Source organism: Equus przewalskii, chromosome X, assembly GCF_037783145.1.
Source record: "Equus przewalskii isolate Varuska chromosome X, EquPr2, whole genome shotgun sequence".
Classification (NCBI taxonomy): domain Eukaryota; kingdom Metazoa; phylum Chordata; class Mammalia; order Perissodactyla; family Equidae; genus Equus; species Equus przewalskii.
In genome coordinates this window covers 20,831,343-20,847,856 of record NC_091863.1, presented here as the reverse complement: position 1 = coordinate 20,847,856, position 16,514 = coordinate 20,831,343, and positions in this window count along the sequence as shown.

Genomic DNA, 16,514 nt, shown 5'->3' with positions numbered 1-16,514 from the left:
TCTGGCATGTCCGCACCCTTGATTTCCTGTTCTTAGGTACTTAATATGAAATTATTTGAAGCGTTTAACTTCAACCTTCCTTCCTTCAGTCTTATAATTGAAGTTATTCTACTCTTAGAAAAACCATCTATTATAAAAAGCGATTATATTTTACATGAAGACTGTAATGTAGAGAGGGGGAAATGGATGGATCAAATTAGGAAAGGAAGACTGATTGAGATTTAAATTAAAAATGAAATATAAATGACATAAAAGTGATGCATTTTCTAGATTCTATACTTTATATTTGAAGAGAGCTTTTAGTGCTCTGGCTACTCCTGTAATTGCTGAAAAGGATATGTCCATTTAGAGCTTTAAAAGGGTAGACTGCCTTTTCAAATGTATTTTTTTCCAGCTAAGTTAATATCCATTTTATATCTCTTGGATTGCTTTAGATGACTCTCCTCCAAAGGTATCTATTTCGTGGTCCTAGATAATATTTTGTGTTAATCCAAACTACATTGCAATATTTATCTAGTCAGTTTTCCCAATCAAAATAACCGTTTATAATACAGTAAACATTCGCTTACTGTATTTAATATTATATGACTCTATGTGACAATGACTTTATTTGGACCAAGAGGAAAAAGTTATTCAGCTACAAATATATGGCAGATTGTATTTTGCTAAAATGACTAGAATCTTGATCCATCTCCTCTAAGAGACGGAGTCTATTTACACTCCCCTTGAATCTGGGAAAACGGGCAGGGAGGGGCTTTGTGTTTGCCTCCCTGAATGGAATGAAGTAGAAATGATGCTGTGTGTCTTCTGAAGCTAGGACCTAAAAGGAGATATGGCTTCTGTCAGACTCTCTTTGCCTTGGGACACAAGTCTTTGGAACCCGGAACTAGCTGACATATAAGAAGCCTAGCTACCTTGAAGCTAAGATGCTTGAGAGACCTTGTGGAGCATCCACATAGGGATAGAGAAGCCAAAGGAGCCTCATCTGTTGCAGCCCTCATCTGTTCAGTTTTTCCAAGCCCAGGCACCAGACATGTGAGGGAACATGCCTTCATATGATTCCACGCCCTGGCCTTTAAACCAAGCCAGCTGATGCTGTGTGGAGCAGAGACAAGTTGTCCCTGCCAAGCCCTGCCTACACTGCAGATTTGTGAGCAAACTAAATATTTCCAGCCACCAGCTTCTGGAGTGGTTGATTACACACCAATTGATGACTGGGAAAAAACTGTTGAATTTCAGAGACATTCATTTATGTTTTGTATCTCAAAGAAGAAGTCATGAGACCTCTTCGGAAAGCCATGACCCTCATGAGATATATAGATTCTGAAAGACAGCCTCTCGACCCATTATGCGGGAAACTTGCAGGAAAGTGAAGAGAAAGGAACTGGAGTCTGTCTTCCTACAAACGATTTTTCACTACTTTCCGCTCAAATTGTATCCCAAATATTTTCCATATTATGTGAAAAAAATTTGTTTCAGTCTATAGACGTAAACCATAGCAAAATAAATAAAAACAAATAATGAGAGAATTTTTCCCCCTAAAAATATAAATGCAGGAACTGGATAGATAAATGTAGTAAACATCAAAAGAGGAATATGTCAGTAGACAGGAGGCCGATCAGGTAAGGGACTCAAAGCTCAGTTGCAGCTCAGGAGTGGTAAGGACCCATCAAAGAGAGAGATAAGTCAAAGGAGATCCATAACTGTAAATCTTGCGAGGTAAAGCTACTAGGACTTACAAAGATTTTGAGGGTTGTTCACAAAATGTGGAACTAGCCAAAGAAATTGACATGGAGTGGCTAGATAGGTTCAAGGAAAAGCACTATGAGGCAATGTCACAGAAGCCAGTAAATGTGATCAATTTAATACTACTTTGATATTGAGATCATAGAAGTATCCATTGGATTTTGTCAACTTGACCTGTACAGAAACAGTTTCAAGAATGATGGGACTATAAGCCAGAATGGAACTAATGGCACAAAATTGGAAACTGTAATGTAGACTAACAAAGAAATCTCTTTGAGTTCTGAGGTAGTTAGATTAGAAATGTAGAAATAGGAGCCGGCCCTGTCGCCAAGTGGTTAAGTTCTTGCACGCGACTTCAGCGGCCCAGTGTTTCGCTGGTTTGGATCCTGGGTGCAGACATGGTACCACTCATCAGGCCATGCTGAAGCGGCATCCCACACAGCACAACCAGAGGCACTCACAACTAGAATATACAACTATGTACTGGGGGGCTTTGGGGAGAAGAAGAACAAGGGGAAAAAAAGAAATGTAGAAATATCTTTATTTAGTGTGGCACCTCCTTTCTTACTCACCTGTACTTTGGATTTGAAAAATGAGTAAGAGAAGAAATTAAGAATATGTGAGAGGAAAACAGGGAGTAAAAAAGAAAGGGAAAGAGACTGGTAATAGGTTACACATTCTCAGAACTTGAGCAGATGAAAAATCCACTCTCCTACTTCCTCTCTCTCCCCACTCCAGCACTGAAATATCCCAGACTGTAACTCGGCATTCATCGGCAGAGCATTTACTTCATCTTCTTAAGCAAGTTTAGCTGAGAGAACTCATTTGAAGTTCATGTGAGTCCTTCCAAAATTCAAGGAAAAAATGTTTTTTAAAAGCCAACAATCTGTATTAGAATGTATATATACTTATAAAAAAAATCACAGAATGCCACTGTGTAGCTAATGGCTTCATCTGTGATTCCAGAATGGCAATTGCATTGTGTGAATATTTAAAAGTAAGGCATTCTGCTAGCTCATGCCAAAATATATAAATCATTTGGAGATAGAATGTTGAATGGATTTAAACTTGATAGATTTAGACATATGCTTCTAATGGATTGTTCAACCTAATCCTATTTAATGTAACTCTTGAATGTTGCTTGAATATGACCACGTGCAGTGATTTCTAGAATATATCATATACCTCTTCCCAACCCCACCCCCACTGCCCCCTATACCTAAATGCCAACTCCACACAGTTCCAAATCTTGAGCATAATATACAAGAGCCCCAAGGACCTTTCCAGTTTTATGTCCTGTTGCTACACACTGTACAGCGTTGCAGTCCCTTATGCTTATCACCAGTAGTAAAGCACAGCTTTCTTTTTTGCAACATGTGCCACAGAGCCTCACTCTTATAAAATACTTCACAAAAAAACCCACGAAAAACAAAAAAGGTTATGTAGTTTTAAAAAAGAGAAATATCACTTGTTATATTTTGTTTCTGTAAATTCACACTGTATTTAAATTTTCCAAAAAGCTTAAATTAACATTACTCAAAACTTTCACACTACGAACATTTTTAAGTGCTCCTTAGCTCTGGGAAATGCTGATTTAGCAGCGCTCCCCCCCAAAAAATAAAAAAGAGTTATCTCATACATTAGTATTTAAATTGTTGAATGGCACTGAAAAATCTTTTCAAGATTATTTGTAAAAGAATTATCAGAAGGGATTATTTTGTGGAGATCACAAATGTGTATCAACAGGATAACTTTTTAAAACTTTTTAAAAGTCGCTGTAATATGCAAATAGGTACTCATAGCTTCAGTTAACATTTTCAGCAAGAATGCCAAATACAGATTCAAAAATGGGCTGTGTCTCAAATCACTTAGATGAAGCATTGAGTATGTGCTCTAGAACACTGTGCTAGAGGACACAGAAAAGGGATCAAGGTGATGGGAGGACACTGATGCTGGAGTTGACTTTGAAGCATTTTCGTAAGATTATTTCATTAAACGTGAGTGGAATAAAGAAATGTTTGAAAATATTATATTATTTATATATGACATTTAAATATGTAACTGAATTAATAAAATCACAGATTATAAATAGATATTTGACCTCTCTATATATATCTCCCTGAGGCTTTATATTTAAATTGACTAAAATATTTATAAATGAATGTATGCGTGTGTGTGTGTATGCGTGTGATTGGAATAATGGGGGATTAACTTATATTTGCATTTATACAGTATACTTCAATATTCACTGCTTTTAGGAAGTTCTCTCTGAACTTCTTTCTTCCTTTTCCTTGTCTCTTTACTGGGATCTCTGAGTTTACGTATGTGCATAAATACAGATTCCTGAATTTTACATCTCTCCTCTCTCCCTATCCAGATACTTAGGTTTATGTATATTTAGACCCGCCACTGGAGGACAAGCATGGTATCTCATGGACTATTTATTTCCAAGGATTATTACAGTGCCAGGCATAATACTGAGTGAATGTTTGCTAAATTAATTAATAATATTACTTTCAAATTAACTAATAGATTAACTCCAGATTTCACTTTCTTCTTTTGTTTCAAATCAGGTTGAGAGCATACATGATTTATTCAGTAAGTCAGTTCACCATGCTAAAGACTTTGAAATTTCTAAGATGAAAGATGAAAGGTAGTATAAAAGAGCCTTGGAGTTGAGAATAATCATTTACCCTACAAACTTTCACTAGTTCTTTTGATACATCCCAGTTTCAGAGAAATAATAACAGTGAGTTGTTTTTTTTAATATCGGTACAACTCCGAGCCTGTGAAGGATATAAACATTTCTTTTTCCATTTCTATGAAAATATTTTTGCCACAAACCCAGTTTTCGTTGGGTACATATTATATTCTTCCAGATCTTCAATAGGAATCATGTTGTGTCATTGTTTAAAACTTTCAAATTTATTGTTCTCTGCTAATTTAGTAAATTTCAAAATAATTATTTACTAAAAGTTGGTTGAGGTTAAAAAAAACTGTTAGCCCTTTCACTCTGTCAATTTATATATTATAAAGGTTATGATTAAGATTTTAGCATGTGGAAAGAGCTGTACTAACTGTACTAACCAATAATTTATGTAATTTATGAGCTTGATTCAGGCATTGAATTTAGTGACTATAAAAAGGAAAATAAAGCTTCAGAGAAGTATTGTAAATGGTCGGTTCATAGTCTATATAAATCAGCCAGGTATAAAGCATTATAAATATTTAAACTTTTGTAGTATAACCAGCTCTATTATCTAAAAACACGATCATAAAATCGAATACTTTTCTTGAATTCAAATAAGAAATCTACTAAGATATTTACAATTCTTTGGGTAAATTGGGAAAGCAAATAACAAAGCAATTTCCATAAATTTCACCATTAAAAGATATCATATTGTTCATTTAGATGCTTAATTTTACAAAAGATATAATTTTATTGCTTAAGCATAACTTTTCTGGATTTTGAATGTCTTTATTGACTAATAGCTTCATAACCCTAGGAACTTTACCTCAAATCTTCAAATTATTTTATTTCAATTCATCAAGAACATTATTATACTCATCTAATATTTTAAAGTATTTCTTTACCAATAACTGATTTATACTTAGATTGTTAGATTCTCTTGAAAACAATAACTGAAAATAATTAGTATTCATAACCCTTAGCGAAGAGTCAGGAAATAAATAAAGACACTGAAGTTTCCATCAGAATTTAATTAAATTTAGCAAGTTATAACTTGGTGCTTCTCAGCATATAAAAAAGAGTCGACAAATCTCATCTTAATTACTTCCTCTCTCCCCTCTATGATGATTCGATCACTTGTTACAAAACCATGTCTCCAAGTATCAGTCATTAAGTTTTGACATAAATGAATTAAAATTTGTATTGTGTTGTGATATTTTTCCTTACTATTGGTACAGAAGTATTGGTGGAGGGGAATGGTCACTCCCTTGTCCCTCCCTCCTCTGAAACTGTGTCATTTTATTCTTTAGTAAAGTTATCCATCTTTTTGCATATTATGCAGCCCAAATTTAATACATTGCCTTGACACCTGGTTTGTGTTCTTCCAAAAACAAAACAAAACAAAAAATACTGTGTTTTACCAACAGATTGTAATATCAACTTCCTTAGACACATTCAGTTGACATCTGTGACATTGTGAAAAAAGAAAAAAAAATTGTGTTCCACAATTACATGTTAATAAGCCCTTAGTATTTCTTTCCTATTTATGTAAAGTAGGTTTAAAATTGTAGACATCTAGCTAAAGGCCAGGTCTTCAGCGTTCAATAGTGCGACAGCTCCCCCTATAGGAGATTTGGAACTATATGTTCATCAGCTAATTCAGAAAAGGCAAAGCAATTTTTTTTCCTAAGCACCTTAAGTGTTTGATCATTTTACTCGGTTATTCATTGATTTATTTTTTAGCAATATATATCTTTAAAATTATTTTCCTTTTAAAGTGGAGGAAGAAGGGGGGAGGGGGAGGAGGAGAAGGAAGAGAGAGAATGAGAATAGTGTGAGCGGACTGATGCCAAAAGCTTTTAAGAAATAATTTCATATATGTAGTCCATAACAAGAGAAATCTAAATAAAAAGTGATATCTGTGAAATATATTCTTTTTTACTTGTTTCTGTCTAATTTATTTTATTCATCAAAATTATGTGTAAGTGTACATGGACAATGGGCAAGCTACAACTTCATGTACATACATGTTTGGTCCAAGAGTCTATAAATATAGTAATGCTAGATACTGATTACTACAAATCTCTTATGAATGGATTTAGATGTCAGAATGTTTTTGGTAAATGTAACATATATCTTAGACAAATTAGAAAATTAAATTGCGAATTGGAGAAAAGTTTAAATTAGCACAAATAACCAGCTTTAGAAATGCAATATTACACTTCTAGCTCAAACACATAAGACGAAAATTTTGAAATTATTGCCAAGTAATAATTTTATCGGACAAGATTAATTGTATAATTAGCATTTGTTTCTCATTTGACATGATGGCAATAAGATATCAAAGACGTTTCTTCTCTCATAGGAGTCAGTCATCCTGAAATCTTGCATGATATTTACTGGCTTGGTAAGCAGTGTAAAAGCCTAGCTCAGTTCGCTATAGCACAGTTCAAATTGTCTAGTTTCTGATGACTGAGGTTCTAATGAATGAGGATTGTTGTGTAATAATATTATGTTGTGTCCCTCAAAGTAATTTTGCTTCATCGGGAAAATAAAATATTTTATTAAAAAGTATTAGTAATTATGTATTCAACCTCTTAACCTAGTCCACATGCCTTATGAATACCTATGCATGATATCATTTCAGAACTATCTCAGTTCAGGTACCAATTACTCACTCTTTCATTACCATAATAAGTAAAGTGATGAAGAGTTAGTGCCACCTCAATTCGAATATGTAGTTCAAATAAAGTCGGTATAAAAATCATATTTTCACGAATTGATGTCACTTTTCTTTGATATGTCTGGGTCACGATCACTGTCTGTGCTTTATTTGCAAACATCCATGGCAGTGATAAGATATGGAAAGGCAGTGTATAGTATCTATGGTTGTTTTTCCAACTTCTCTTAGTTGTGTATATGTATGTGGATATGGATTAACAAATATTTCTGTATGGTCAAACATGTTAGCTTCTGAGAAACCCTTCTGGATAGGCTTTGCTAAGAGAGACAGTGGAATGATAGTTCAAATTATATAAGGCTATACTTTATCAAACATGTCTGCCAAGGCAACACTAGGAACAGCAGAGAATGGCCATGTTCCCCTTGCAGCAACAGGTCATTACACATAGGAACTCACCACCAGACTGAAATATTTTTGAAGTCCCATGTCTGATCAAAGAGACTTTAGATTCTATTCAATAATATATATATTAGTTTAAAAATTATTATAATTAAATTATTTGATTTTCTTCCCCCCAAGATATCAAGTAGAATGAACGTCCACAGAAGATGCATCATACTTCTCGAGCTTTATGTTCGTTTGGCACTCCCAGAGATGTCTCTATGAAGTTCCAATGTGAGAAGTATGGGCAAAATAATACCCCTTCTATGTACTTCACTTCTATCTGGTAATGGGGGACTCATAAATTAGGTTAAAGTGTGTATTTGACTTTGAGAAAACCCTTCCAAAGTCCTTCGTTCTCTGCTCTTAGAAATTTTGTGTTCTGAAACACAAAGCAAAATCTTTGCTCTGAAGAAGAAGAAGCTTGGCCCAAATTGCTTCACAATATGCTTCCATATCTTCTTATTACTTGCTATATACTGCAGAAGAATAATCCACTATCATTCATGAAATCATTTACTCCTTTCATAAAGTAGGGACGGGGACAAAAGTGTTCTATTAAACTGCCTCCATTGTAGAATAATGGCAAAAAGTTCTCCTGCCTGACCTCTTCAGAAAACTCGTTACCAAAAATATCATTTTGGTCCAAAGCAATGTGACCATTTAGATAATTCCACCTTTACTATGTACATTAGCCAGTTCTTCAGGGTTATATAAATATGATGAGGCTATTTCAGTTTGAAGAGACAGTCAAAATCAATCTTAAAGCAAATACTGAAACACTACTGATATTAGTGAAAACATTTAGTCAATTAGATATTCTCAAGGTTTACTGTAACCTTTCAGTGATAACAATAATTATTGCATCATTTTGGCAACAACCCATCACCAGCCATATAGCCATTATTTGACTTTAAGTTATGTCGTTATTAACGATATTTAATTAATTAAAACTTAATTAATTAAAAAATTTTAGGTCTTTTCCCCACCTAAGCTAAATGGCATAAATAAAAGAAAGATGAGATAATTGTAGGAAATGTAGACTCTGAGAGGTATTCTGCAACAATGCAGGAACAAAGACAAACGTGTTTTGTCAGCCACGTTGAGACATAAATGGTCATATCCTTAGAAATGCAAACTAGGAGTAAGATGGGCAACTTGGAAACTTTCCACATTTTCTCAGAACAGACTGTTTCAATGAAGATTTTTAGTCAGGTAAACATGAAACAGATTAAATACCCGAAGAAAGCAATTAAAGAAAGCACATGTAAATAAACCGGGCAATAACTTGGATTTGAAACCAATGAAAAGTCAAGTATCCATTCCCCAAAGCATGCAGTTACACAGATGGGGATAATAGTAGGAGAGGGACTGAGTAAGGAGGGAAGCAATTTGAACATATGGTGTTCTTAAAGGTTCATGTGAAGTGGAGAGGAAGGAACATTTGGGCTGTAAAGGAGACTAACAGATCACCAACATAATTGGCTGGCTAATGGGATATCTTTGAACAAAGGAATCATGATCATTATACCTACAGGATATTATGCATGATAAACAAATAATCCTGTAATGCACAGAGACACCTGTTCCTTTTTGTTTGTTTGTTTTTTTTTTTTAGAAGAGGAGAATAGAGTAAGTCCCTGGAAGCTCTTATAGTAGAAGACATTATCATTCAGTGCGGAGAGGTAGTGCCATAGTAAACATCACCTTATGGTGACTGGACACTACCAGAAAGCAGATTGAGAACAGAAAGAAGTTTGTGGGTTATCACAGAGAAGACTGGTTATATATAACACATTTTGCTTTACTACATGTGTTCAAAGCTCACCACTACTTGTAAGTGCGGATGGAGGGGAAGCTAGTATTTGTTGATTGTCTACTCTGTGCACGGTTCTCTAGGAATAGGAATCTCATTTAAGTCTGAAAACATCCTTATAGTGGAGATATTATTATTGCGATTTTGTATATAAAACAACTGAGATTTAGAGGGACAAATTAATTTACCTCAGGACTCTCATCTAATAATTGTGAAAACATGGATTTGACTCAAAACTGTCTCCCAAGCCTGCCCTGTTTCCTCTGCATCCTTATCCTTAATAAATAAAATTTGTGGGCCACCCGTGATAACTCATCACTCATATGCACATGACCTTTACCTCATTATAATGCTCTTTTTCAGCAAGATGAAACATGGTCTTAGGATCCTCTCTTTCAGTGTGCCCAATACAGCTGGAATTGACAACTTTTGCTACATGAAATTAATTTATCAAGTAGAGAGAAAGCAATGCTCTATCCTTGAAAATAGAAGTTTTCAGACAATGGTATGTGGTTTTAAAGGAAACAAAAATCGTAGGCACCAGACAAAAGTTTGCAAGTATAATTTCTTCTGGTTCCCTTCATGTTACTTAAATGTTCTCATTTATTACAATTCAGTCAGTATTCAGTATGTCTCCCTTTTCTTTCAAATTTGCACCTAACTTCCTTGAGATTCCTTGCTTTTAAGATTAGTGTCAACTCACCATAGTGGCTCAGGGAGATTCCTCTACTCAGGGACGAATTTATCGTGAAGGTCATAAAGGTAAAGCTTCAGAAACTGTCACTTACATCGGCTTCTCTCTGGGACCTAGGATTTTTTTTTTAAAGATTTTATTTTTTTCCTTTTTCTCTCCAAAGCCCCCGGGTACATACTTGTATATTCTTTGTTGTGGGTCCTTCTAGTTGTGGGATGTGGGACGCTGCCTCAGCATGGTTTGATGAGCAGTGCCATGTCCGCACCCAGGATTCGACGCAACGAAACACTGGACCTCCTGCAGCGGAGCACGCGAACTTAAACACTCGGCCACGGGGCCAGCCCCTGGGACCTAGGATTTTTGATGTTGTGGTGTGTAGGAGCTTTCATAAATTTGCAACTTTTTATTTCCTTTCTTTTTCTAAATATTAACTTTTTGTACTTAAGTTTGTATTTGTTACTGAAGATATATTTTCATAAAAGAGAACTCCCCAAACTGTATAAGCCTCAAGCTCTACAAAACCTAAGTACCCCTTCCTCTTCTAGCAATAAAACAGCAGTTACCTTAAAACTGACATGATTTATTTTGAAAGCCCAGTTTCCACATTTTTCGTATCTTTTTGGCATTTAAAATTTGCGATGTCAGATGAGAAAAATTCTGTTCTGCTATGACAGCTAAAATTATTTTGGGGTGGGTTTTGCATTTACTCCTGTTAACTATAATGGATTGAGACAATATAAATATTAAAGGAGATATTGCTACTATTGCTACTTTTTTGACAGTGGAGTGGAACTAAGATTAGAAGGATCAAGATATACTATTTAGAATAGTGAGAATACTTTATGAAGCATACTCTAATCCCTAACTGTACATACTGGCTTGAGATTTATTTGTGTATTTATTGATTGATTTTTTATTTTCTTCACAAATATATAAGCCCTATGAGGAGAGGAAACTCTGTCCACTTGTTCTCCAGAGCATCTCCACCACTTAGGATGGCCTGGCACATGGTAAATGTGAAATAAATGTTTGATAAATGAATGACTGACTGAATAAATGAATGGCACATGCTAAGAATCCCAAAATATACTGATAACTGGAAGTCATCGCTAAAAAAAGGACCCGATTGATCAAGCTGAGTCTTCCAGAAGTATTCACGCATTCACAAAATTATACTAATTTTTACTCAACACTCATCATTTCTATACACCAAGTTTCAGCCAGATGTTATTTAAAGTATCTGAATTATAGACCCTTGAAAGCCGGGGTTTGTAATGGAAATGCTGACAGCCACTTAACCAGATAATAGCACTAGTTCACTTGGTGTGTATATATAGTGTCACTGCTAATATGGCTCTGCCATCTGTTCTATCTGAGAGTTGCAAAAGATTTGAGCTTCAAACTACTGGTTTTTTAAAAAAACCTGCCAGATAAATCGGATCCTAAAAGGTGAAATAATGAAATGACACTTTAATGCTTTAATTACATTGCTCTGGTGACTACCTAAGTGCCAATAGTGCGCCATGAAAGGGATGATTGGAAAACGGCATGTCACCTTGAACACCATCAGGCATTTCTGTTTTACAATTCTGTTCCTGCTAGGCAAGGTATGAGAACATTTTGCACTCCTTATGATTTTTTTTAACAGCCTAATAGTGCAGGTGTGTGGTCAACAATGTATGGTGAAAATACGTTTTTTAAGTGCCTAATGGCTGTGCCTCTGCTAACTCTTAACTTGAAGAGAAAGGTCAAAGAAACTCCAGATGGCCATCACGAACTCTGCAGAAATGGCTTTCTCTAATTAATGACACTTGACAAGTGTTTTTTCCCCCAGAATGTAGGCTTTACAGACACCAGAAATTAATTCTTAACACCTGTGTTACCAGGGGCTGGCAGCCTGGGAGAAATTCCCTTATGCCTTTCAGCTGAATGCCTGGGAGAGTCGTTCATTTCCCCTCCCAACCCTCTAGCTGTTTGATAACAAAAATAATGACAAATACACCTATTGGACAAATTCAGAGGTCAGAAGGCAAGAATTCCCTTTTTCTTACAATAACTGTTGAATATCAGATGGACATAGATTTCTGCTACAATAGCAACGCCCATCCGCTTGAGCTGACCAACGTACGTAGCCATAGATGGAAAGCTAGTTTTTAGGAAGCACTTCTAGTGGTCTCCTCTCAATCTGTTTATAGTTTCCTGGACAGCCTAAACTTGACTCTCACTAAAAACTTCTCCATCTCCTGCTACAGCCTTCTACTCTGTTCTTCTACTGCACATTTCTCACAATTTCTTAAGAACCAGTATGCTGGCAAGCGTGCAAGTGTCTTTTGTTCTCCCTTACCTTTCATTAATTTCTCCACTTCCAGATGTTCACTCTGAAAATTGCAAAGTGGAGTTCCAGGAAGAGCAAATAGGGCAGGAAGAAACAGATGAAGGTAGAGTTCACAATTTTGAGGAACATTTGCCGTTTTTGAACATTTTATTATGATTCAGGAAAAGCTTATGAAACTTAAAGCACTTTCCTAGCATACTAATGTCTGTGGTAGAAACAGGAAAAAGTATCAAATGCTATGGACAATGTGAATTAAAATAAAATTAAGGAAATAATAGGAAATATGTTATCTCGTCATTCATTAAGTCATTCATTCATCAAGTATTTATTTCACATTTACTATGTGCTAGTCCCTGTTCTAAGTAATGGAGATACTTTGAAGAACAGACAAAATTCTTTCTCTTCATAGGGCTTATATATTTGTAAAGAAGATAGCAGATAAACAAATACATATACAAACACATAAAACTCAAGCCAATATAAACAGTTAAAGATTAGGATATGTGTCATAAAGTATTCCCAGTATTTTAAATAGTGTTTCTTGATCCTTCTAATCTTATTTTCATCCCACTGTCAAATGAAATTCACCTAATTAAATGAAATCAACAATATACAGCGGTGAGAAAGTATTTGTCTGGCAAAGTGGTGTGCTGTCCTAGAAAAATTATAATTTTGGGATTATGTAGTCTGGTGTTCCTGGTTTACTACTAATTGTCTATGTAACTGGGCAAGTTCCTTAATTTCTCCTATGATCAGTTTTGTCACCTGTAAAATGATGCTAATAATAGTGCTTCCTGTGTGTTATTATTAAAAGTTAATGAAGTAATGCATATAGAATATTCAGAAAAGCGACACCTAGTAAGCACTTAGTAAAATTTAGACATTTTTTGTTGTGGTTTAAATTAAAAAGAAATAAAAGAAATAAAACGTCCTTGTGTCAAAAAAACCTTCACAAGAATTGTTTGATATTAAATAACTACCAAAACGTTTTACTCGCATAGTAATGATTATGTTTAGGAGTAACTTGAAGTCAAACCTTTTTTCTTCAGCGGCTGCAGTGGCACTGTTTAAGCTGCCATCGACTAGCAAAGATTGCAATGACAATGTGTGGACTCTGCTCAAGCTCTCTCTTTTTTCTGACAGGAGTCAACCCCCTGCTAACACTTGAATTGCAGTCTGAAGGAATAATCGTACCCAAAATCTGCTCAAGGAAATTCTGGTCTATAGGGCAGCAGCACACCAACCTTTGCTTTGACTTTGAAATTCCCCATGGGCAAACATAACGGACTTTCATATTTGAAAATGTACCAATTTGGAGGGGGAACTATTGTCCCCAATTTTAGCAATTTGAAACGTGGCTTTTGCTATCTATAGTGACTTTTTAGTTGCTTATTTCGTCTGACAGCTGTTGGCTCTATTACCAAAGTGTTCCTACAAACGCTAAACATGCGATCTACCCTCAACAAACGTTGAAGTGCACAATACAGCATTGTTAACTATATGCATGATACTGTACTGCAGAGCACTAGAACTTGTTCCTCTTGTAAAACTGGAACTTTATGCCCACTGAATAACAACTCCCCATTTCCCCCTCCTCCCAGCCCCTGGCAACCATCATTCTACTCTCTGTTTCGGTGAGTTTGACTATTCTGGATACCTCATATAAGTGGTCTTATACAGTATTTGTCCTTCTACGGCTGTCTTATTTTGCTTAGCATAATGTCTTCCAGGTCCATCCGTGTTACTGAAAATGGTAGCATTTCCTTCTTTTTTAAATACTGAATAATATTCCATTGTATATATATATACCATGTTTTCTTTATGCACTCATCCCTTGATGGACAGTTATGTTGTTTCCACCTCTTGGCTATTATGAATAATACAGCAATGAACCTGGGAGTGTAGATATCTCTTGAAGATTTAGATTTAAATTCTTTTGAATATATACCCAGATGTGGAATTGCTGGATCATATGGTAGTTCTATTTTTAATTTTTTGAGGAACCTCTATATTGTTTTGCATAGTGGCTGCACCAATTTACATTCCCGCCAATAGTACACAAGGGTACTCTGTTTGATATCTTGAAACTTTGGATCTGTTGCCTCATGAAGCAGTTTCAAAATGAAAACTAAGATGTAATGAAATTCGTGGGCAGCAGGTCTACTATCTGATCTTTCTTCCTTCCATCTGCCAAATCTCATCACAATCCAAACTCGGTCCTGAGAATGGCCTATTTATAATTTTTCTGTTTATAGCTATTTCATAATTATCCTTAGATTTTCAGACAGTAGTTATGAGGGAACAGAGAAGGGACTTGGCAATGAGAAAAATACCAGACCAGCCTCAGCTAACAGAAAAAAAGAGAAAGAAGGTTGGGGAATGTGTATGGAACACAGGGAAATGCTGCGTGAAATTCCTTCGTCTCCCAGTATGCCTTCTTAGTATAAACTTGAAGGAGGTTGGAAATTATTTCTCTAATAACTCAAACTGGTAATACTAATTTTTAGGATGCCCCAAGGCCCCTGGAGACATAGAAGAATCAATGGGAAACGACATGGTGTATCAGTTACCTTTTAGGTGAAGGGAGGAATGGGAGAGTTTGCTTTCAAAATTGCTCCGTTCTGCAAACATTGTCTCTATGGTTAGCTAAGGTTTGTATGAGACAGTACTTATCCTTGCTTTCAGAGCTCCCAGGAGAATTAAGCAGTAACTAGCTCAAAACACTCCCCTAACCCCAAGCCTTTCATATCAACTATTAAAGGATGATTCTGAGAAACCCATTTGAGCACATAGGTACACACAAATTAAAATCTGACTCTTGTTTTATCCTGTTTCTCTACCATTGATTGGTTTTATAACCATCCTTTCTCTCAATATTTTACATTTTATTTAATTTTTAATGATTTTTAATTTTTTTGTACTTGATAATACATAAACAAGAAATTAAATTCAAAAGATACAGCAGCTGTACAAATGGTTTCCCTCCCACTCCTATTGCCTGGCCACTCAGTTCCCTTCTATAGAGGCAAACACTGTTCACAGTGTCTTTCGTTGTCTTCCAAAGACATGATCAACGTTCCCAATATATGTTCATATTCCTCTCTGAGAAAACATGGCATACTAGAAACACTCCTCTGCACCTTTCTTTTTGTCCCAAAACTTTATCTGAGAAAGTATTTCAGGGGCCGGCCTGGTGGCACAGCGGTTAAGTGCATACGTTCTGCTTCAGCGGCTTGGGGTTCGCCAGTTCGGATCCTGGGTGCAGACATGGCATCGCTTGTCAAGCCATGCTGTGGTAGGTGTCCCACATATGAAGTAAAGGAAGATGGGCACAGAACGGATGTTAGCTCAGGGCCAGTCTTCTTCAGCAAAAAGAGGAGGATTGGTAGCAGTTAGCTCAGGGCTAATCTTCCTCAAAAAAAAAAAAAATGTATTTCATTTCACAAAATATAGAGCTGCTTTGTTTAAACACAACATATAGTCCCATTGAACAAATGTACCATAATTTATATCTCCAGTCACTTATCAACATAAAGTTAGCTTCTTTGAATTTAGACACACTTATCTTAAAGTGCCATTCTGATTGATCTATTATCTCTACTTCTTCAGAGTATTCAGTCTTCCAACTTTTATAATGGCTTAGCTTCCCTAAATGCTTTATCAATTTTTAATGCACACTTTGGTTGGATTTTTATTTTTCTCTGATATTTCTTCTTGCCCTTGACTGTGGGAGCATTCCAGTGCAGCAGTTTTTGGTTATCTGTGTATATGCCAACAACGTTTGACCGATTATGTTAATTCCTTAACTTTGATTTCCTACCCTCAGAGATTGGTGTGAATGCAAACCCACTCCTATGCACAGCACAGGCTTATGTTTCTACTTTCTCTAGGGTAATTGTTTTTCTATCCAAGTCGGTCCAAGGTGATTGGCCCAATTACCTGCCTTATCCTCCATCCAGGGCATGAGTTACCAGTTTCAATAAAGGGACAGCTCTTTCAGCCTCTCCGCTTTAATATTAAGCAAGCATGGGATTACAGATGCCGTTATTCTGATAAATAACCTTTATCAGATTGAACAAGTTCCCTTCTATTCTTAGTTTGCTGAGATTT